Consider the following 25,760-nt stretch of genomic DNA (forward strand, 5'->3'; position numbering starts at 1 on the left):
CAATTTGAGAGTTCCATCGTCATTAGGCGGCCCTGAACGTTACAATTAACTATCATTTTTGCGTCGGATTCGAAAATCTAGAATTACAAGAGAACGACCATAAAGTGCCCGAGGCAGCATTAGATCCTTGGAGACAAGTCGGCTGGAGGACGATGTATTGAATCTCGACGCAATTTGAGTGTTCCATCGTCATTAGAAGGCCCTGAACGTTACAATTAACTATCATTTTTGCGTCGGATTCGAAAATCTAGACTCACAGGACAACGACCATAAGGTGCCCGAGGCAGCAATAGACCCTTGGAGACAAGTCGGCTGGAGGACGATGTATTGGATCGCGACGCAGTTTGAGTCTTGTATCGTCATTAGGAGGCGCTGAACGTTACAATTCACTATCATTTTTGCGTCGGATTCGAAAATCTAGACTCACAGGAGAAGGACCATGTGGTGCCCGAGGCAGCGATATCCCCTTGGAGACAAGTAGGCTGGAGGCCGATGTATTGAATCTCGACGCAATTTTAATGTGTTCCATCGGCATTAGGAGGCCCTGAACGTAATAATTAACTATCATTTTTGCGTCGGATTCGATAATCTAAACTCACAGGAGAACGACCATATGGTGCCCGAGGCAGCAATAGACCCTTGGAGACAAGTCGGCTGGAGGCCGATGTATTGAATCTCGACGCAATTTGAGTGTTCCATCGGCATAAGGAGGCCCTGACCGTTACAATTAACTATCATTTTAGCGTCGGGTTCGAAAAACTAGACTCACAGGAGAACGACCATAAGGTGCCCGAGGCAGCAATAGACCCTTGGAGACAAGTCGGCTGGAGGACGATGTATTGGATCGCGACGCAATTTGAGTCTTCTATCGTCATTAGGAGGTGCTGAACGTTACAATTCACTATCATTTTTGCGTCGGATTCGAAAATCTAGACTCACAGGAGAACGACCATAAGGTGCCCGAGGCAGCAATAGACCCTTGGAGACAAGTCGGCTGGAGGCCGATGTATTGAATCTCGACGCAATTTGAGTGTTCCATCGGCATTAGGAGGCCCTGAACGTTACAATTAACTATCATTTTTGCGTCGGGTTCGAAAATCTAGACTCACAGGAGAACGACCATAAGGTGCCCGAGGCAGCTATAGACCCTTGGAGACAAGTCGGCTGGAGGACGAAGTATAGGATCGCCACGCAATTTGAGTCTTCTATCGTCATTAGGAGGCGCTGAACGTTACAATTCACTATCATTTTTGCGTCGGATTCGAAAATCTAGACCCACAGGAGAAGGAACATGTGGTGCCCGAGGCAGCGATATCCCCTTGGAGACAAGTAGGCTGGAGACCGATGTATTGAATCTCGACGCAATTTGAGTGTTCCATCGTCATTAGAAGGCCCTGACCGTTACAATTAACTATCATTTTTGCGTCGGATTCGAAAATCTAGACTCACAGGACAACGACCATAAGGTGCCCGAGGCAGCAATAGACCCTTGGAGACAAGTCGGCTGGAGGCCGATGTATTGAATCTCGACGCAATTTGAGTGTTCCATCGGCATTAGGAGGCCCTGAACGTTATAATTAACTATCATTTTTGCGTTGGATTCGATAATCTAAACTCACAGGAGAACGACCATAAGGTGCCCGAGGCAGCAATAGACCCTTGGAGACAAGTCGGCTGGAGGCCGATGTATTGAATCTCGACGCAATTTGAGTGTTCCATCGGCATTAGGAGGCCCTGAACGTTACAATTAACTATCATTTTTGCGTCGGACTCGAAAATCTAGAATTACAAGAGAACGACCATAAAGTGCCCGAGGCAGCATTAGATCATTGGAGACAAGTCGGCTGGAGGACGATGTATTGTATCTCGACGCAATTTGAGTGTTCCATCGTCATTACGAGGCCCTGAACGTTACAATTAACTATCATTTTTGCGTCGGATTCGAAAATCTAGACTCACAGGACAACGACCATAAGGTGCCCGAGGCAGCAATAGACCCTTGGAGACAAGTCGGCTGGAGGACGATGTATTGGATCGCGACGCAATTTGAGTCTTCTATCGTCATTAGGAGGCGCTGAACGTTACAATTCACTATCATTTTTGCGTCGGATTCGAAAATCTAGACTCACAGGACAACGACCATAAGGTGCCCGAGGCAGCAATAGACCCTTGGAGACAAGTCGACTGGAGGACGATGTATTGGATCGCGACGCAATTTGAGTCTTCTATCTAAATTAGGAGGCGCTGAACGTTACAATTCACTATCATTTTTGCGTCGGATTCGAAAATCTAGACTCACAGGAGAAGGACCATGTGGTGCCCGATTCAGCGATATCCCCTTGGAGACAAGTCGGCTGGAGGACGATGTATTGAATCTCGACGCAATTTGAGTGTTCCATCGTCATTAGAAGGCCCTGAACGTTACAATTAACTATCATTTTTGCGTCGGATTCGAAAATCTAGACTCACAGGACAACGACCATAAGGTGCCCGAGGCAGCAATAGACCCTTGGAGACAAGTCGGCTGGAGGCCGATGTATTGAATCTCGACGCAATTTGAGTGTTCCATCGGCATTAGGAGGCCCTGAACGTTACAATTAACTATCATTTTTGCGTCGGATTCGATAATCTAAACTCACAGGAGAACGACCATAAGGTGCCCGATGCAGCAATAGACCCTTGGAGACAAGTCGGCTGGAGGCCGATGTATTGAATTTCGACGCAATTAGAGTGTTCCATCGGCATTAGGAGGCCCTGAACGTTACAATTAACTATCATTTTTGCGTCGGGTTCGAAAATCTAGACTCACAGGAGAACGACCATAAGGTGCCCGAGGCAGCAATAGACCCTTGGAGACAAGTCGGCTGGAGGCCGATGTATTGAATCTCGACGCAATTTGAGTGTTCCAGCGGCATTAGGAGGCCCTGAACGTTATAATTAACTATCATTTTTGCGTCGGGTTCGAAAATCTAGACTCACAGGAGAACGACCATAAGGTGCCCGAGGCAGCAATAGACCCTTGGAGACAAGTCGGCTGGAGGACGATGTGTTGAATCTCGACGCAATTTGAGAGTTCCATCGTCATTAGGCGGCCCTGAACGTTACAATTAACTATCATTTTTGCGTCGGATTCGAAAATCTAGATTTACAAGAGAACGACCATAAAGTGCCCGAGGCAGCATTAGATCCTTGGAGACAAGTCGGCTGGAGGACGATGTATTGGATCGCGACGCAGTTTGAGTCTTCTATCGTCATTAGGAGGCGCTGAACGTTACAATTCACTATCATTTTTGCGTCGGATTCGAAAATCTAGACTCACAGGAGAAGGACCATGTGGTGCCCGAGGCAGCGATATCCCCTTGGAGACAAGTAGGCTGGAGGCCGATGTATTGAATCTCGACGCAATTTGAGTGTTCCATCGGCATTAGGAGGCCCTGAACGTTATAATTAACTATCATTTTTGCGTCGGATTCGATAATCTAAACTCACAGGAGAACGACCATATGGTGCCCGAGGCAGCAATAGACCCTTGGAGACAAGTCGGCTGGAGGCCGATGTATTGAATCTCGACGCAATTTGAGTGTTCCATCGGCATTAGGAGGCCCTGACCGTTACAATTAACTATCATTTTAGCGTCGGGTTCGAAAATCTAGACTCACAGGAGAACGACCATAAGGTGCCCGAGGCAGCAATAGACCCTTGGAGACAAGTCGGCTGGAGGACGATGTATTGAATCTCGACGCAATTTGAGTGTTCCATCGTCATTAGAAGGCCCTGAACGTTACAATTCACTATCATTTTTGCGTCGGATTCGAAAATCTAGACTCACAGGAGAAGGACCATGTGGTGCCCGAGGCAGCAATAGACCCTTGGAGACAAGTCGGCTGGAGGACGATGTATTGAATCTCGACGCAATTTGAGTGTTCCATCGTCATTAGAAGGCCCTGAACGTTACAATTAACTATCATTTTTGCATCGGATTCGAAAATCTAGACTCACAGGAGAACGACCATAAGGTGCCCGAGGCAGCAATAGACCCTTGGAGAAAAGTCGGCTGGAGGACGATGTATAGGATCGCCACGCAATTTGAGTCTTCAATCGTCATTAGGAGGCGCTGAACGTTACAATTCACTATCATTTTTGCGTCGGATTCGAAAATCTAGACTCACAGGAGAACGACCATAAGGTGCCCGAGGCAGCAATAGACCCTTGGAGACAAGTCGGCTGGAGGACGATGTATTGGATCGCGACGCAATTTGAGTCTTCTATCGTCATTAGGAGGCGCTGAACGTTACAATTCACTATCATTTTTGCGTCGGATTCGAAAATCTAGACTCACAGGAGAACGACCATAAGGTGCCCGAGGCAGCAATAGACCCTTGGAGACAAGTCGGCTGGAGGACGATGTATTGGATCGCGACGCAATTTGAGTCTTCTATCGTCATTAGGAGGTGCTGAACGTTACAATTCACTATCATTTTTGCGTCGGATTCGAAAATCTAGACTCACAGGAGAACGACCATAAGGTGCCCGAGGCAGCAATAGACCCTTGGAGACAAGTCGGCTGGAGGCCGATGTATTGAATCTCGACGCAATTTGAGTGTTCCATCGGCATTAGGAGGCCCTGAACGTTACAATTAACTATCATTTTTGCGTCGGGTTCGAAAATCTAGACTCACAGGAGAACGACCATAAGGTGCCCGAGGCAGCAATAGACCCTTGGAGACAAGTCGGCTGGAGGACGATGTATAGGATCGCCACGCAATTTGAGTCTTCTATCGTCATTAGGAGGCGCTGAACGTTACAATTCACTATCATTTTTGCGTCGGATTCGAAAATCTAGACCCACAGGAGAAGGAACATGTGGTGCCCGAGGCAGCGATATCCCCTTGGAGACAAGTAGGCTGGAGACCGATGTATTGAATCTCGACGCAATTTGAGTGTTCCATCGTCATTAGAAGGCCCTGAACGTTACAATTAACTATCATTTTTGCATCGGATTCGAAAATCTAGACTCACAGGAGAACGACCATAAGGTGCCCGAGGCAGCAATAGACCCTTGGAGAAAAGTCGGCTGGAGGACGATGTATAGGATCGCCACGCAATTTGAGTCTTCAATCGTCATTAGGAGGCGCTGAACGTTACAATTCACTATCATTTTTGCGTCGGATTCGAAAATCTAGACTCACAGGAGAACGACCATAAGGTGCCCGAGGCAGCAATAGACCCTTGGAGACAAGTCGGCTGGAGGACGATGTATTGGATCGCGACGCAATTTGAGTCTTCTATCGTCATTAGGAGGCGCTGAACGTTACAATTCACTATCATTTTTGCGTCGGATTCGAAAATCTAGACTCACAGGAGAACGACCATAAGGTGCCCGAGGCAGCAATAGACCCTTGGAGACAAGTCGGCTGGAGGACGATGTATTGGATCGCGACGCAATTTGAGTCTTCTATCGTCATTAGGAGGTGCTGAACGTTACAATTCACTATCATTTTTGCGTCGGATTCGAAAATCTAGACTCACAGGAGAACGACCATAAGGTGCCCGAGGCAGCAATAGACCCTTGGAGACAAGTCGGCTGGAGGCCGATGTATTGAATCTCGACGCAATTTGAGTGTTCCATCGGCATTAGGAGGCCCTGAACGTTACAATTAACTATCATTTTTGCGTCGGGTTCGAAAATCTAGACTCACAGGAGAACGACCATAAGGTGCCCGAGGCAGCAATAGACCCTTGGAGACAAGTCGGCTGGAGGCCGATGTATTGAATCTCGACATAATTTGAGTGTTCCATCGGCATTAGGAGGCCCTGAACGTTATAATTAACGATCATTTTTGCGTCGGATTCGATAATCTAAACTCACAGGAGAACGACCATAAGGTGCCCGAGGCAGCAATAGACCCTTGGAGACAAGTCGGCTGGAGGCCGATGTATTGAATCTCGACGCAATTTGAGTGTTCCATCGTCATTACAAGGCCCTGAACGTTACAATTAACTATCATTTTTCCGTCGGATTCGAAAATCTAGACTCACAGGAGAACGACCATAAGGTGCCCGATGCAGCAATAGACCCTTGGAGACAAGTCGGCTGGAGGCCGATGAATTGAATCTCGACGCAATTTGAGTGTTCCATCGTCATTAGAAGGCCCTGAACGTTACAATTAACTATCATTTTTGCATCGGATTCGAAAATCTAGACTCACAGGAGAACGACCATAAGGTGCCCGAGGCAGCAATAGACCCTTGGAGAAAAGTCGGCTGGAGGACGATGTATAGGATCGCCACGCAATTTGAGTCTTCTATCGTCATTAGGAGGCGCTGAACGTTACAATTCACTATCATTTTTGCGTCGGATTCGAAAATCTAGACTCACAGGAGAACGACCATAAGGTGCCCGAGGCAGCAATAGACCCTTGGAGACAAGTCGGCTGGAGGACGATGTATTGGATCGCGACGCAATTTGAGTCTTCTATCGTCATTAGGAGGCGCTGAACGTTACAATTCACTATCATTTTTGCGTCGGATTCGAAAATCTAGACTCACAGGAGAACGACCATAAGGTGCCCGAGGCAGCAACAGACCCTTGGAGACAAGTCGGCTGGAGGACGATGTATTGGATCGCGACGCAATTTGAGTCTTCTATCGTCATTAGGAGCTGCTGAACGTTACAATTCACTATCATTTTTGCGTCGGATTCGAAAATCTAGACTCACAGGAGAACGACCATAAGGTGCCCGAGGCAGCAATAGACCCTTGGAGACAAGTCGGCTGGAGGCCGATGTATTGAATCTCGACGCAATTTGAGTGTTCCATCGGCATTAGGAGGCCCTGAACGTTACAATTAACTATCATTTTTGCGTCGGGTTCGAAAATCTAGACTCACAGGAGAACGACCATAAGGTGCCCGAGGCAGCAATAGACCCTTGGAGACAAGTCGGCTGGAGGACGATGTATAGGATCGCCACGCAATTTGAGTCTTCTATCGTCATTAGGAGGCGCTGAACGTTACAATTCACTATCATTTTTGCGTCGGATTCGAAAATCTAGACCCACAGGAGAAGGAACATGTGGTGCCCGAGGCAGCGATATCCCCTTGGAGACAAGTAGGCTGGAGACCGATGTATTGAATCTCGACGCAATTTGAGTGTTCCATCGTCATTAGAAGGCCCTGAACGTTACAATTAACTATCATTTTTGCGTCGGGTTCGAAAATCTAGACTCACAGGAGAACGACCATAAGGTGCCCGAGGCAGCAATAGACCCTTGGAGACAAGTCGGCTGGAGGCCGATGTATTGAATCTCGACATAATTTGAGTGTTCCATCGGCATTAGGAGGCCCTGAACGTTATAATTAACGATCATTTTTGCGTCGGATTCGATAATCTAAACTCACAGGAGAACGACCATAAGGTGCCCGAGGCAGCAATAGACACTTGGAGACAAGTCGGCTGGAGGCCGATGTATTGAATCTCGACGCAATTTGAGTGTTCCATCGTCATTACAAGGCCCTGAACGTTACAATTAACTATCATTTTTGCGTCGGGTTCGAAAATCTAGACTCACAGGACAACGACCATAAGGTGCCCGAGGCAGCAATAGACCCTTGGAGACAAGTCGGCTGGAGGCCGATGTATTGAATCTCGACGCAATTTGAGTGTTCCATCGGCATTAGGAGGCCCTGAACGTTACAATTAACTATCATTTTAGCGTCGGGTTCGAAAATCTAGACTCACAGGAGAACGACCATAAGGTGCCCGAGGCAGCAATAGACCCTTGGAGACAAGTCGGCTGGAGGACGATGTATTGAATCTCGACGCAATTTGAGAGTTCCATCGTCATTAGGCGGCTCTGAACGTTACAATTAACTATCATTTTTGCGTCGGATTCGAAAATCTAGAATTACAAGAGAACGACCATAAAGTGCCCGAGGCAGCATTAGATCCATGGAGACAAGTCGGCTGGAGGACGATGTATTGTATCTCGACGCAATTTGAGTGTTCCATCGTCATTAGAAGGCCCTGAACGTTACAATTAACTATCATTTTTGCGTCGGATTCGAAAATCTAGACTCACAGGAGAACGACCATAAGGTGCCCGAGGCAGCAATAGACCCTTGGAGACAAGTCGGCTGGAGGACGATGTATTGGATCGCGACGCAATTTGAGTGTTCCATCGGCATTAGGAGGCCCTGAACGTTACAATTAACTATCATTTTTGCGTCGGGTTCGAAAATCTAGACTCACAGGAGAACGACCATAAGGTGCCCGAGGCAGCAATAGACCCTTGGAGACAAGTCGGCTGGAGGACGATGTATAGGATCGCCACGCAATTTGAGTCTTCTATCGTCATTAGGAGGCGCTGAACGTTACAATTCACTATCATTTTTGCGTCGGATTCGAAAATCTAGACCCACAGGAGAAGGAACATGTGGTGCCCGAGGCAGCGATATCCCCTTGGAGACAAGTAGGCTGGAGACCGATGTATTGAATCTCGACGCAATTTGAGTGTTCCATCGTCATTAGAAGGCCCTGAACGTTACAATTAACTATCATTTTTGCGTCGGGTTCGAAAATCTAGACTCACAGGAGAACGACCATAAGGTGCCCGAGGCAGCAATAGACCCTTGGAGACAAGTCGGCTGGAGGCCGATGTATTGAATCTCGACATAATTTGAGTGTTCCATCGGCATTAGGAGGCCCTGAACGTTATAATTAACGATCATTTTTGCGTCGGATTCGATAATCTAAACTCACAGGAGAACGACCATAAGGTGCCCGAGGCAGCAATAGACACTTGGAGACAAGTCGGCTGGAGGCCGATGTATTGAATCTCGACGCAATTTGAGTGTTCCATCGTCATTACAAGGCCCTGAACGTTACAATTAACTATCATTTTTGCGTCGGGTTCGAAAATCTAGACTCACAGGACAACGACCATAAGGTGCCCGAGGCAGCAATAGACCCTTGGAGACAAGTCGGCTGGAGGCCGATGTATTGAATCTCGACGCAATTTGAGTGTTCCATCGGCATTAGGAGGCCCTGAACGTTACAATTAACTATCATTTTAGCGTCGGGTTCGAAAATCTAGACTCACAGGAGAACGACCATAAGGTGCCCGAGGCAGCAATAGACCCTTGGAGACAAGTCGGCTGGAGGACGATGTATTGAATCTCGACGCAATTTGAGAGTTCCATCGTCATTAGGCGGCTCTGAACGTTACAATTAACTATCATTTTTGCGTCGGATTCGAAAATCTAGAATTACAAGAGAACGACCATAAAGTGCCCGAGGCAGCATTAGATCCTTGGAGACAAGTCGGCTGGAGGACGATGTATTGTATCTCGACGCAATTTGAGTGTTCCATCGTCATTAGAAGGCCCTGAACGTTACAATTAACTATCATTTTTGCGTCGGATTCGAAAATCTAGACTCACAGGAGAACGACCATAAGGTGCCCGAGGCAGCAATAGACCCTTGGAGACAAGTCGGCTGGAGGACGATGTATTGGATCGCGACGCAATTTGAGTCTTCTATCGTCATTAGGAGGCGCTGAACGTTACAATTCACTATCATTTTTGCGTCGGATTCGAAAATCTAGACTCACAGGAGAAGGACCATGTGGTGCCCGAGGCAGCGATATCCCCTTGGAGACAAGTAGGCTGGTGGCCGATGTATTGAATCTCGACGCAATTTGAGTGTTCCATCGGCATTAGGAGGCCCTGAACGTTATAATTAACTATCATTTTTGCGTCGGATTCGATAATCTAAACTCACAGGAGAACGACCATAAGGTGCCCGAGGCAGCAATAGACCCTTGGAGACAAGTCGGCTGGAGGCCGATGTATTGAATCTCGACGCAATTTGAGTGTTCCATCGGCATTAGGAGGCCCTGAACGTTACAATTAACTATCATTTTTGCGTCGGGTTCGAAAATCTAGACTCACAGGAGAACGACCATAAGGTGCCCGAGGCAGCAATAGACCCTTGGAGACAAGTCGGCTGGAGGACGATGTATTGAATCTCGACGCAATTTGAGTGTTCCATCGTCATTACAAGGCCCTGAACGTTACAATTAACTATCATTTTTGCGTCGGATTCGAAAATCTAGACTCACAGGAGAACGACCATAAGATGCCCGAGGCAGCAATAGACCCTTGGAGACAAGTCGGCTGGAGGACGATGTATTGAATCTCGACGCAATTTGAGAGTTCCATCGTCATTAGGCGGCTCTGAACGTTACAATTAACTATCATTTTTGCGTCGGATTCGAAAATCTAGAATTACAAGAGAACGACCATAAAGTGCCCGAGGCAGCATTAGATCCTTGGAGACAAGTCGGCTGGAGGACGATGTATTGTATCTCGACGCAATTTGAGTGTTCCATCGTCATTAGAAGGCCCTGAACGTTACAATTAACTATCATTTTTGCGTCGGATTCGAAAATCTAGACTCACAGGAGAACGACCATAAGGTGCCCGAGGCAGCAATAGACCCTTGGAGACAAGTCGGCTGGAGGACGATGTATTGGATCGCGACGCAATTTGAGTCTTCTATCGTCATTAGGAGGCGCTGAACGTTACAATTCACTATCATTTTTGCGTCGGATTCGAAAATCTAGACTCACAGGAGAAGGACCATGTGGTGCCCGAGGCAGCGATATCCCCTTGGAGACAAGTAGGCTGGTGGCCGATGTATTGAATCTCGACGCAATTTGAGTGTTCCATCGGCATTAGGAGGCCCTGAACGTTATAATTAACTATCATTTTTGCGTCGGATTCGATAATCTAAACTCACAGGAGAACGACCATAAGGTGCCCGAGGCAGCAATAGACCCTTGGAGACAAGTCGGCTGGAGGCCGATGTATTGAATCTCGACGCAATTTGAGTGTTCCATCGGCATTAGGAGGCCCTGAACGTTACAATTAACTATCATTTTTGCGTCGGGTTCGAAAATCTAGACTCACAGGAGAACGACCATAAGGTGCCCGAGGCAGCAATAGACCCTTGGAGACAAGTCGGCTGGAGGCCGATGTATTGAATCTCGACGCAATTTGAGTGTTCCATCGTCATTACAAGGCCCTGAACGTTACAATTAACTATCATTTTTGCGTCGGATTCGAAAATCTAGACTCACAGGAGAACGACCATAAGGTGCCCGATGCAACAATAGACCCTTGGAGACAAGTCGGCTGGAGGCCGATGTATTGAATCTCGACGCAATTTGAGTGTTCCATCGGTTTAGGAGGCCCTGAACGTTACAATTAACTATCATTTTTGCGTCGGGTTCGAAAATCTAGACTCACAGGAGAACGACCATAAGGTGCCCGAGGCAGCAATAGACCCTTGGAGACAAGTCGGCTGGAGGCCGATGTATTGAATCTCGCCGCAATTTGAGTGTTCCATCGGCATTAGGAGGCCCTGAACGTTACAATTAACTATCATTTTTGCGTCGGGTTCGAAAATCTAGACTCACAGGAGAACGACCATAAGGTGCCCGAGGCAGCAATAGACACTTGGAGACAAGTCGGCTGGAGGCCGATGTATTGAATCTCGACGCAATTTGAGTGTTCCATCGGCATTAGGAGGCCCTGAACGTTATAATTAACTATCATTTTTGCGACGGGTTCGAAAATCTAGACTCACAGGAGAACGACCATAAGGTGCCCGAGGCAGCAATAGACCCTTGGAGACAAGTCGGCTGGAGGACGATGTGTTGAATCTCGACGCAATTTGAGAGTTCCATCGTCATTAGGCGGCCCTGAACGTTACAATTAACTATCATTTTTGCGTCGGATTCGAAAATCTAGAATTACAAGAGAACGACCATAAAGTGCCCGAGGCAGCATTAGATCCTTGGAGACAAGTCGGCTGGAGGACGATGTATTGAATCTCGACGCAATTTGAGTGTTCCATCGTCATTAGAAGGCCCTGAACGTTACAATTAACTATCATTTTTGCGTCGGATTCGAAAATCTAGACTCACAGGACAACGACCATAAGGTGCCCGAGGCAGCAATAGACCCTTGGAGACAAGTCGGCTGGAGGACGATGTATTGGATCGCGACGCAGTTTGAGTCTTCTATCGTCATTAGGAGGCGCTGAACGTTACAAATCACTATCATTTTTGCGTCGGATTCGAAAATCTAGACTCACAGGAGAAGGACCATGTGGTGCCCGAGGCAGCGATATCCCCTTGGAGACAAGTAGGCTGGAGGCCGATGTATTGAATCTCGACGCAATTTGAGTGTTCCATCGGCATTAGGAGGCCCTGAACGTTATAATTAACTATCATTTTTGCGTCGGATTCGATAATCTAAACTCACAGGAGAACGACCATAAGGTGCCCGAGGCAGCAATAGACCCTTGGAGACAAGTCGGCTGGAGGCCGATGTATTGAATCTCGACGCAATTTGAGTGTTCCATCGTCATTAGAAGGCCCTGAACGTTACAATTAACTATCATTTTTGCGTCGGATTCGAAAATCTAGACTCACAGGACAACGACCATAAGGTGCCCGAGGCAGCAATAGACCCTTGGAGACAAGTCGGCTGGAGGACGATGTATTGGATCGCGACGCAGTTTGAGTCTTGTATCGTCATTAGGAGGCGCTGAACGTTACAATTCACTATCATTTTTGCGTCGGATTCGAAAATCTAGACTCACAGGAGAAGGACCATGTGGTGCCCGAGGCAGCGATATCCCCTTGGAGACAAGTAGGCTGGAGGCCGATGTATTGAATCTCGACGCAATTTGAGTGTTCCATCGGCATTAGGAGGCCCTGAACGTAATAATTAACTATCATTTTTGCGTCGGATTCGATAATCTAAACTCACAGGAGAACGACCATATGGTGCCCGAGGCAGCAATAGACCCTTGGAGACAAGTCGGCTGGAGGCCGATGTATTGAATCTCGACGCAATTTGAGTGTTCCATCGGCATAAGGAGGCCCTGACCGTTACAATTAACTATCATTTTAGCGTCGGGTTCGAAAATCTAGACTCACAGGAGAACGACCATAAGGTGCCCGAGGCAGCAATAGACCCTTGGAGACAAGTCGGCTGGAGGACGATGTATTGAATCTCGACGCAATTTGAGTGTTCCATCGTCATTAGAAGGCCCTGAACGTTACAATTCACTATCATTTTTGCGTCGGATTCGAAAATCTAGACTCACAGGAGAACGACCATAAGGTGCCCGAGGCAGCAATAGACCCTTGGAGACAAGTCGGCTGGAGGACGATGTATTGGATCGCGACGCAATTTGAGTCTTCTATCGTCATTAGGAGGCGCTGAACGTTACAATTCACTATCATTTTTGCGTCGGATTCGAAAATCTAGACTCACAGGAGTACGACCATAAGGTGCCCGAGGCAGCAATAGACCCTTGGAGACAAGTCGGCTGGAGGACGATGTATTGGATCGCGACGCAATTTGAGTCTTCTATCGTCATTAGGAGGTGCTGAACGTTACAATTCACTATCATTTTTGCGTCGGATTCGAAAATCTAGACTCACAGGAGAACGACCATAAGGTGCCCGAGGCAGCAATAGACCCTTGGAGACAAGTCGGCTGGAGGCCGATGTATTGAATCTCGACGCAATTTGAGTGTTCCATCGGCATTAGGAGGCCCTGAACGTTACAATTAACTATCATTTTTGCGTCGGGTTCGAAAATCTAGACTCACAGGAGAACGACCATAAGGTGCCCGAGGCAGCTATGGACCCTTGGAGACAAGTCGGCTGGAGGACGAAGTATAGGATCCCCACGCAATTTGAGTCTTCTATCGTCATTAGGAGGCGCTGAACGTTACAATTCACTATCATTTTTGCGTCGGATTCGAAAATCTAGACCCACAGGAGAAGGAACATGTGGTGCCCGAGGCAGCGATATCCCCTTGGAGACAAGTAGGCTGGAGACCGATGTATTGAATCTCGACGCAATTTGAGTGTTCCATCGTCATTAGAAGGCCCTGACCGTTACAATTAACTATCATTTTTGCGTCGGATTCGAAAATCTAGACTCACAGGACAACGACCATAAGGTGCCCGAGGCAGCAATAGACCCTTGGAGACAAGTCGGCTGGAGGCCGATGTATTGAATCTCGACGCAATTTGAGTGTTCCATCGGCATTAGGAGGCCCTGAACGTTATAATTAACTATCATTTTTGCGTCGGATTCGATAATCTAAACTCACAGGAGAACGACCATAAGGTGCCCGAGGCAGCAATAGACCCTTGGAGACAAGTCGGCTGGAGGCCGATGTATTGAATCTCGACGCAATTTGAGTGTTCCATCGGCATTAGGAGGCCCTGAACGTTACAATTAACTATCATTTTTGCGTCGGACTCGAAAATCTAGAATTACAAGAGAACGACCATAAAGTGCCCGAGGCAGCATTAGATCATTGGAGACAAGTCGGCTGGAGGACGATGTATTGTATCTCGACGCAATTTGAGTGTTCCATCGTCATTACAAGGCCCTGAACGTTACAATTAACTATCATTTTTGCGTCGGATTCGAAAATCTAGACTCACAGGACAACGACCATAAGGTGCCCGAGGCAGCAATAGACCCTTGGAGACAAGTCGGCTGGAGGACGATGTATTGGATCGCGACGCAATTTGAGTCTTCTATCGTCATTAGGAGGCGCTGAACGTTACAATTCACTATCATTTTTGCGTCGGATTCGAAAATCTAGACTCACAGGAGAAGGACCATGTGGTGCCCGATTCAGCGATATCCCCTTGGAGACAAGTAGGCTGGAGGCCGATTTATTGAATCTCGACGCAATTTGAGTGTTCCATCGTCATTAGAAGGCCCTGAACGTTACAATTAACTATCATTTTTGCGTCGGATTCGAAAATCTAGACTCATAGGACAACGACCATAAGGTGCCCGAGGCAGCAATAGACCCTTGGAGACAAGTCGACTGGAGGACGATGTATTGGATCGCGACGCAATTTGAGTCTTCTATCTAAATTAGGAGGCGCTGAACGTTACAATTCACTATCATTTTTGCGTCGGATTCGAAAATCTAGACTCACAGGAGAAGGACCATGTGGTGCCCGATTCAGCGATATCCCCTTGGAGACAAGTCGGCTGGAGGACGATGTATTGAATCTCGACGCAATTTGAGTGTTCCATCGTCATTAGAAGGCCCTGAACGTTACAATTAACTATCATTTTTGCGTCGGATTCGAAAATCTAGACTCACAGGACAACGACCATAAGGTGCCCGAGGCAGCAATAGACCCTTGGAGACAAGTCGGCTGGAGGCCGATGTATTGAATCTCGACGCAATTTGAGTGTTCCATCGGCATTAGGAGGCCCTGAACGTTACAATTAACTATCATTTTTGCGTCGGATTCGATAATCTAAACTCACAGGAGAACGACCATAAGGTGCCCGAGGCAGCAGTAGACCCTTGGAGACAAGTCGGCTGGAGGCCGATGTATTGAATCTCGACGCAATTTGAGTGTTCCATCGTCATTACGAGGCCCTGAACGTTACAATTAACTATCATTTTTGCGTCGGATTCGAAAATCTAGACTCACAGCAGAACGACCATAAGGTGCCCGAGGCAGCAATAGACCCTTGGAGACAAGTCGGCTGGAGGACGATGTATTGAATCTCGACGCAATTTGAGTGTTCCATCGTCATTAGAAGGCCCTGAACGTTACAATTAACTATCATTTTTGCGTCGGATTCGAAAATCTAGACTCACAGGACAACGACCATAAGGGGCCCGATGCAGCAATAGACCCTTGGAGACAAGTCGGCTGGAGGCCGATGTATTGAATTTCGACGCAATTAGAGTGTTCCATCGGCATTAGGAGGCCCTGAACGTTACAATTAACTATCATTTTTGCGTCGGGTTCGAAAATCTAGACTCACAGGAGAACGACCATAAGGTGCCCGAGGCAGCAATAGACCCTTGGAGACAAGTCGGCTGGAGGCCGATGTATTGAATCTCGACGCAATTTGAGTGTTCCAGCGGCATTAGGAGGCCCTGAACGTTATAATTAACTATCATTTTTGCGTCGGGTTCGAAAATCTAGACTCACAGGAGAACGACCATAAGGTGCCCGAGGCAGCAATAGACCCTTGGAGACAAGTCGGCTGGAGGACGATGTGTTGAATCTCGACGCAATTTGAGAGTTCCATCGTCATTAGGCGGCCCTGAACGTTACAATTAACTATCATTTTTGCGTCGGATTCGAAAATCTAGATTTTACAAGAGAACGACCATAAAGTGCCCGAGGCAGCATTAGATCCTTGGAGACAAGTCGGCTGGAGGACGATGTATTGGATCGCGACGCAGTTTGAGTCTTCTATCGTCATTAGGAGGCGCTGAACGTTACAATTCACTATCATTTTTGCGTCGGATTCGAAAATCTAGACTCACAGGAGAAGGACCATGTGGTGCCCGAGGCAGCGATATCCCCTTGGAGACAAGTAGGCTGGAGGCCGATGTATTGAATCTCGACGCAATTTGAGTGTTCCATCGGCATTAGGAGGCCCTGAACGTTATAATTAACTATCATTTTTGCGTCGGATTCGATAATCTAAACTCACAGGAGAACGACCATATGGTGCCCGAGGCAGCAATAGACCCTTGGAGACAAGTCGGCTGGAGGCCGATGTATTGAATCTCGACGCAATTTGAGTGTTCCATCGGCATTAGGAGGCCCTGACCGTTACAATTAACTATCATTTTAGCGTCGGGTTCGAAAATCTAGACTCACAGGAGAACGACCATAAGGTGCCCGAGGCAGCAATAGACCCTAGGAGACAAGTCGGCTGGAGGACGATGTATTGAATCTCGACGCAATTTGAGTGTTCCATCGTCATTAGAAGGCCCTGAACGTTACAATTCACTATCATTTTTGCGTCGGATTCGAAAATCTAGACTCACAGGAGAAGGACCATGAAGTGCCCGAGGCAGCAATAGACCCTTGGAGACAAGTCGGCTGGAGGACGATGTATTGAATCTCGACGCAATTTGAGTGTTCCATCGTCATTAGAAGGCCCTGAACGTTACAATTAACTATCATTTTTGCATCGGATTCGAAAATCTAGACTCACAGGAGAACGACCATAAGGTGCCCGAGGCAGCAATAGACCCTTGGAGAAAAGTCGGCTGGAGGACGATGTATAGGATCGCCACGCAATTTGAGTCTTCTATCGTCATTAGGAGGCGCTGAACGTTACAATTCACTATCATTTTTGCGTCGGATTCGAAAATCTAGACTCACAGGAGAACGACCATAAGGTGCCCGAGGCAGCAATAGACCCTTGGAGACAAGTCGGCTTGAGGACGATGTATTGGATCGCGACGCAATTTGAGTCTTCTATCGTCATTAGGAGGCGCTGAACGTTACAATTCACTATCATTTTTGCGTCGGATTCGAAAATCTAGACTCACAGGAGAACGACCATAAGGTGCCCGAGGCAGCAATAGACCCTTGGAGACAAGTCGGCTGGAGGACGATGTATTGGATCGCGACGCAATTTGAGTCTTCTATCGTCATTAGGAGGTGCTGAACGTTACAATTCACTATCATTTTTGCGTCGGATTCGAAAATCTAGACTCACAGGAGAACGACCATAAGGTGCCCGAGGCAGCAATAGACCCTTGGAGACAAGTCGGCTGGAGGCCGATGTATTGAATCTCGACGCAATTTGAGTGTTCCATCGGCATTAGGAGGCCCTGAACGTTACAATTAACTATCATTTTTGCGTCGGGTTCGAAAATCTAGACTCACAGGAGAACGACCATAAGGTGCCCGAGGCAGCAATAGACCCTTGGAGACAAGTCGGCTGGAGGACGATGTATAGGATCGCCACGCAATTTGAGTCTTCTATCGTCATTAGGAGGCGCTGAACGTTACAATTCACTATCATTTTTGCGTCGGATTCGAAAATCTAGACCCACAGGAGAAGGAACATGTGGTGCCCGAGGCAGCGATATCCCCTTGGAGACAAGTAGGCTGGAGACCGATGTATTGAATCTCGACGCAATTTGAGTGTTCCATCGTCATTAGAAGGCCCTGAACGTTACAATTAACTATCATTTTTGCGTCGGGTTCGAAAATCTAGACTCACAGGAGAACGACCATAAGGTGCCCGAGGCAGCAATAGACCCTTGGAGACAAGTCGGCTGGAGGCCGATGTATTGAATCTCGACATAATTTGAGTGTTCCATCGGCATTAGGAGGCCCTGAACGTTATAATTAACGATCATTTTTGCGTCGGATTCGATAATCTAAACTCACAGGAGAACGACCATAAGGTGCCCGAGGCAGCAATAGACCCTTGGAGACAAGTCGGCTGGAGGCCGATGTATTGAATCTCGACGCAATTTGAGTGTTCCATCGTCATTACAAGGCCCTGAACGTTACAATTAACTATCATTTTTCCGTCGGATTCGAAAATCTAGACTCACAGGAGAACGACCATAAGGTGCCCGATGCAGCAATAGACCCTTGGAGACAAGTCGGCTGGAGGCCGATGAATTGAATCTCGACGCAATTTGAGTGTTCCATCGTCATTAGAAGGCCCTGAACGTTACAATTAACTATCATTTTTGCATCGGATTCGAAAATCTAGACTCACAGGAGAACGACCATAAGGTGCCCGAGGCAGCAATAGACCCTTGGAGAAAAGTCGGCTGGAGGACGATGTATAGGATCGCCACGCAATTTGAGTCTTCTATCGTCATTAGGAGGCGCTGAACGTTACAATTCACTATCATTTTTGCGTCGGATTCGAAAATCTAGACTCACAGGAGAACGACCATAAGGTGCCCGAGGCAGCAATAGACCCTTGGAGACAAGTCGGCTGAAGGACGATGTATTGGATCGCGACGCAATTTGAGTCTTCTATCGTCATTAGGAGGCGCTGAACGTTACAATTCACTATCATTTTTGCGTCGGATTCGAAAATCTAGACTCACAGGAGAACGACCATAAGGTGCCCGAGGCAGCAATAGACCCTTGGAGACAAGTCGGCTGGAGGACGATGTATAGGATCGCCACGCAATTTGAGTCTTCTATCGTCATTAGGAGGCGCTGAACGTTACAATTCACTATCATTTTTGCGTCGGATTTGAAAATCTAGACCCACAGGAGAAGGAACATGTGGTGCCCGAGGCAGCGATATCCCCTTGGAGACAAGTAGGCTGGAGACCGATGTATTGAATCTCGACGCAATTTGAGTGTTCCATCGTCATTAGAAGGCCCTGAACGTTACAATTAACTATCATTTTTGCGTCGGGTTCGAAAATCTAGACTCACAGGAGAACGACCATAAGGTGCCCGAGGCAGCAATAGACCCTTGGAGACAAGTCGGCTGGAGGCCGATGTATTGAATCTCGACATAATTTGAGTGTTCCATCGGCATTAGGAGGCCCTGAACGTTATAATTAACGATCATTTTTGCGTCGGATTCGATAATCTAAACTCACAGGAGAACGACCATAAGGTGCCCGAGGCAGCAATAGACACTTGGAGACAAGTCGGCTGGAGGCCGATGTATTGAATCTCGACGCAATTTGAGTGTTCCATCGTCATTACAAGGCCCTGAACGTTACAATTAACTATCATTTTTCCGTCGGATTCGAAAATCTAGACTCACAGGAGAACGACCATAAGGTGCCCGAGGCAGCAATAGACCCTTGGAGACAAGTCGGCTGGAGGACGATGTATTGAATCTCGACGCAATTTGAGAGTTCCATCGTCATTAGGCGGCTCTGAACGTTACAATTAACTATCATTTTTGCGTCGGATTCGAAAATCTAGAATTACAAGAGAACGACCATAAAGTGCCCGAGGCAGCATTAGATCCTTGGAGACAAGTCGGCTGGAGGACGATGTATTGTATCTCGACGCAATTTGAGTGTTCCATCGTCATTAGAAGGCCCTGAACGTTACAATTAACTGTCATTTTTGCGTCGGGTTCGAAAATCTAGACTCACAGGACAACGACCATAAGGTGCCCGAGGCAGCAATAGACCCTTGGAGACAAGTCGGCTGGAGGCCGATGTATTGAATCTCGACGCAATTTGAGTGTTCCATCGGCATTAGGAGGCCCTGAACGTTACAATTAACTATCATTTTAGCGTCGGGTTCGAAAATCTAGACTCACAGGAGAACGACCATAAGGTGCCCGAGGCAGCAATAGACCCTTGGAGACAAGTCGGCTGGAGGACGATGTATTGAATCTCGACGCAATTTGAGAGTTCCATCGTCATTAGGCGGCTCTGAACGTTACAATTAACTATCATTTTTGCGTCGGATTCGAAAATCTAGAATTACAAGAGAACGACCATAAAGTGCCCGAGGCAGCATTAGATCCTTGGAGACAAGTCGGCTGGAGGACGATGTATTGTATCTCGACGCAATTTGAGTGTTCCATCGTCATTAGAAGGCCCTGAACGTTACAATTAACTATCATTTTTGCGTCGGATTCGAAAATCTAGACTCACAGGAGAACGACCATAAGGTGCCCGAGGCAGCAATAGACCCTTGGAGACAAGTCGGCTGGAGGACGATGTATTGGATCGCGACGCAATTTGAGTCTTCTATCGTCATTAGGAGGCGCTGAACGTTACAATTCACTATGATTTTTGCGTCGGATTCGAAAATCTAGACTCACAGGAGAAGGACCATGTGGTGCCCGAGGCAGCGATATCCCCTTGGAGACAAGTAGGCTGGTGGCCGATGTATTGAATCTCGACGCAATTTGAGTGTTCCATCGGCATTAGGAGGCCCTGAACGTTATAATTAACTATCATTTTTGCGTCGGATTCGATAATCTAAACTCACAGGAGAACGACCATAAGGTGCCCGAGGCAGCAATAGACCCTTGGAGACAAGTCGGCTGGAGGCCGATGTATTGAATCTCGACGCAATTTGAGTGTTCCATCGGCATTAGGAGGCCCTGAACGTTACAATTAACTATCATTTTTGCGTCGGGTTCGAAAATCTAGACTCACAGGAGAACGACCATAAGGTGCCCGAGGCAGCAATAGACCCTTGGAGACAAGTCGGCTGGAGGACGATGTATTGAATCTCGACGCAATTTGAGTGTTCCATCGTCATTACAAGGCCCTGAACGTTACAATTAACTATCATTTTTGCGTCGGATTCGAAAATCTAGACTCACAGGAGAACGACCATAAGATGCCCGAGGCAGCAATAGACCCTTGGAGACAAGTCGGCTGGAGGACGATGTATTGGATCGCGACGCAATTTGAGTCTTCTATCGTCATTAGGAGGCGCTGAACGTTACAATTAACTATCATTTTAGCGTCGGATTCAAAAACCTAGACTCACAGGACAACGACCATAAGGTGCCCGAGGCAGCAATAGACCCTTGGAGACAAGTCGGCTGGAGGCCGATGTATTGAATCTCGACGCAATTTGAGTGTTCCATCGTCATTACAAGGCCCTGAACGTTACAATTAACTATCATTTTTGCGTCGGATTCGAAAATCTAGACTCACAGGAGAACGACCATAAGGTGCCCGATGCAACAATAGACCCTTGGAGACAAGTCGGCTGGAGGCCGATGTATTGAATCTCGACGCAATTTGAGTGTTCCATCGGCATTAGGAGGCCCTGAACGTTACAATTAACTATCATTTTTGCGTCGGGTTCGAAAATCTAGACTCACAGGAGAACGACCATAAGGTGCCCGAGGCAGCAATAGACCCTTGGAGACAAGTCGGCTGGAGGCCGATGTATTGAATCTCGCCGCAATTTGAGTGTTCCATCGGCATTAGGAGGCCCTGAACGTTACAATTAACTATCATTTTTGCGTCGGGTTCGAAAATCTAGACTCACAGGAGAACGACCATAAGGTGCCCGAGGCAGCAATAGACATTTGGAGACAAGTCGTCTGGAGGCCGATGTATTGAATCTCGACGCAATTTGAGTGTTCCATCGGCATTAGGAGGCCCTGAACGTTATAATTAACTATCATTTTTGCGACGGGTTCGAAAATCTAGACTCACAGGAGAACGACCATAAGGTGCCCGAGGCAGCAATAGACCCTTGGAGACAAGTCGGCTGGAGGACGATGTGTTGAATCTCGACGCAATTTGAGAGTTCCATCGTCATTAGGCGGCCCTGAACGTTACAATTAACTATCATTTTTGCGTCGGATTCGAAAATCTAGAATTACAAGAGAACGACCATAAAGTGCCCGAGGCAGCATTAGATCCTTGGAGACAAGTCGGCTGGAGGACGATGTATTGAATCTCGACGCAATTTGAGTGTTCCATCGTCATTAGAAGGCCCTGAACGTTACAATTAACTATCATTTTTGCGTCGGATTCGAAAATCTAGACTCACAGGACAACGACCATAAGGTGCCCGAGGCAGCAATAGACCCTTGGAGACAAGTCGGCTGGAGGACGATGTATTGGATCGCGACGCAGTTTGAGTCTTCTATCGTCATTAGGAGGCGCTGAACGTTACAATTCACTATCATTTTTGCGTCGGATTCGAAAATCTAGACTCACAGGAGAAGGACCATGTGGTGCCCGAGGCAGCGATATCCCCTTGGAGACAAGTAGGCTGGAGGCCGATGTATTGAATCTCGACGCAATTTGAGTGTTCCATCGGCATTAGGAGGCCCTGAACGTTATAATTAACTATCATTTTTGCGTCGGATTCGATAATCTAAACTCACAGGAGAACGACCATAAGGTGCCCGAGGCAGCAATAGACCCTTGGAGACAAGTCGGCTGGAGGCCGATGTATTGAATCTCGACGCAATTTGAGTGTTCCATCGGCATTAGGAGGCCCTGACCGTTACAATTAACTATCATTTTAGCGTCGGGTTCGAAAATCTAGACTCACAGGAGAACGACCATAAGGTGCCCGAGGCAGCAATAGACCCTTGGAGACAAGTCGGCTGGAGGACGATGTATTGAATCTCGACGCAATTTGAGTGTTCCATCGTCATTAGAAGGCCCTGAACGTTACAATTAACTATCATTTTTGCGTCGGATTCGAAAATCTAGACTCACAGGACAACGACCATAAGGTGCCCGAGGCAGCAATAGACCCTTGGAGACAAGTCGGCTGGAGGACGATGTATAGGATCGCCACGCAATTTGAGTCTTCTATCGTCATTAGGAGGCGCTGAACGTTACAATTCACTATCATTTTTGCGTCGGATTCGAAAATCTAGACTCACAGGAGAACGACCATAAGGTGCCCGAGGCAGCAATAGACCCTTGGAGACAAGTCGGCTGGAGGACGATGTATTGGATCGCGACGCAATTTGAGTCTTCTATCGTCATTAGGAGGCGCTGAACGTTACAATTCACTATCATTTTTGCGTCGGATTCGAAAATCTAGACTCACAGGAGAACGACCATAAGGTGCCCGAGGCAGCAATAGACCCTTGGAGACAAGTCGGCTGGAGGACGATGTATTGGATCGCGACGCAATTTGAGTCTTCTATCGTCATTAGGAGGCGCTGAACGTTACAATTCACTATCATTTTTGCGTCGGATTCGAAAATCTAGACTCACAGGAGAACGACCATAAGGTGCCCGAGGCAGCAAAAGACCCTTGGAGACAAGTCGGCTGGAGGCCGATGTACTGAATCTCGACGCAATTTGAGTGTTCCATCGGCATTAGGAGGCCCTGAACGTTACAATTAACTATCATTTTTGCGTCGGGTTCGAAAATCTAGACTCACAGGAGAACGACCATAAGGTGCCCGAGGCAGCAATAGACCCTTGGAGACAAGTCGGCTGGAGGCCGATGTATTGAATCTCGACGCAATTTGAGTGTTCCATCGGCATTAGGAGGCCCTGAACGTTACAATTAACTATCATTTTTGCGTCGAATTCGAAAATCTAGACTCACAGGAGAACGACCATAAGGTGCCCGAGGCAGCAATAGACCCTTGGAGAAAAGTCGGCTGGAGGACGATGTATAGGATCGCCACGCAATTTGAGTCTTCTATCGTCATTAGGAGGCGCTGAACGTTACAATTCACTATCATTTTTGCGTCGGATTCGAAAATCTAGACCCACAGGAGAAGGAACATGTGGTGCCCGAGGCAGCGATATCCCCTTGGAGACAAGTAGGCTGGAGACCGATGTATTGAATCTCGACGCAATTTGAGTGTTCCATCGTCATTACAAGGCCCTGAACGTTACAATTAACTATCATTTTTCCGTCGGATTCGAAAATCTAGACTCACAGGAGAACGACCATAAGGTGCCCGATGCAGCAATAGACCCTTGGAGACAAATCGGCTGGAGGCCGATGAATTGAATCTCGACGCAATTTGAGTGTTCCATCGGCATTAGGAGGCCCTGAACGTTACAATTAACTATCATTTTTGCGTCGGGTTCGAAAAACTAGACTCACAGGAGAACGACCATAAGGTGCCCGAGGCAGCAATAGACCCTTGGAGACAAGTCGGCTGGAGGCCGATGTATTGAATCTCGACGCAATTTGAGTGTTCCATCGGCATTAGGAGGCCCTGAACGTTACAATTAATTATCATTTTAGCGTCGGGTTCGAAAATCTAGACTCACAGGAGAACGACCATAAGGTGCCCGAGGCAGCAATAGACCCTTGGAGACAAGTCGGCTGGAGGACGATGTATTGGATCGCGACGCAATTTGAGTCTTCTATCGTCATTAGGAGGCGCTGAACGTTACAATTCACTATCATTTTTGCGTCGGATTCGAAAATCTAGACTCACAGGAGAAGGACCATGTGGTGCCCGAGGCAGCGATATCCCCTTGGAGACAAGTAGGCTGGAGGCCGATGTATTGAATCTCGACGCAATTTGAGTGTTCCATCGGCATTAGGAGGCCCTGAACGTTATAATTAACTATCATTTTTGCGTCGGATTCGATAATCTAAACTCACAGGAGAACGACCATAAAGTGCCCGAGGTAGCAATAGACCCTTGGAGACAAGTCGGCTGGAGGCCGATGTATTGAATCTCGACGCAATTTGAGTGTTCCATCGTCATTACAAGGCCCTGAACGTTACAATTAACTATCATTTTTGCGTCGGATTCGAAAATCTAGACTCACAGGAGAACGACCATAAGGTGCCCGAGGCAGCAATAGACCCTTGGAGACAAGTCGGCTGGAGGACGATGTATTGGATCGCGACGCAATTTGAGTCTTCTATCGTCATTAGGAGGCGCTGAACGTTACAATTAACTATCATTTTAGCGTCGGATTCGAAAATCTAGACTCACAGGACAACGACCATAAGGTGCCCGAGGCAGCAATAGACCCTTGGAGACAAGTCGGCTGGAGGACGATGTATTGAATCTCGACGCAATTTGAGTGTTCCATCGTCATTACAAGGCCCTGAACGTTACAATTAACTATCATTTTTGCGTCGGATTCGAAAATCTAGACTCACAGGAGAACGACCATAAGGTGCCCGATGCAGCAATAGACCCTTGGAGACAAGTCGGCTGGAGGCCGATGTATTGAATCTCGACGCAATTTGAGTGTTCCATCGGCATTAGGAGGCCCTGAACGTTACAATTAACTATCATTTTAGCGTCGGGTTCGAAAATCTAGACTCACAGGAGAACGACCATAAGGTGCCCGAGGCAGCAATAGACCCTTGGAGACAAGTCGGCTGGTGGCCGATGTATTGAATCTCGACGCAATTTGAGAGTTCCATCGTCATTAGGCGGCCCTGAACGTTACAATTAACTATCATTTTTGCGTCGGATTCGAAAATCTAGAATTACA

This window comes from Schistocerca serialis, chromosome 11, assembly GCF_023864345.2.
Source record: "Schistocerca serialis cubense isolate TAMUIC-IGC-003099 chromosome 11, iqSchSeri2.2, whole genome shotgun sequence".
Taxonomy (NCBI): Eukaryota; Metazoa; Arthropoda; class Insecta; order Orthoptera; family Acrididae; genus Schistocerca; species Schistocerca serialis.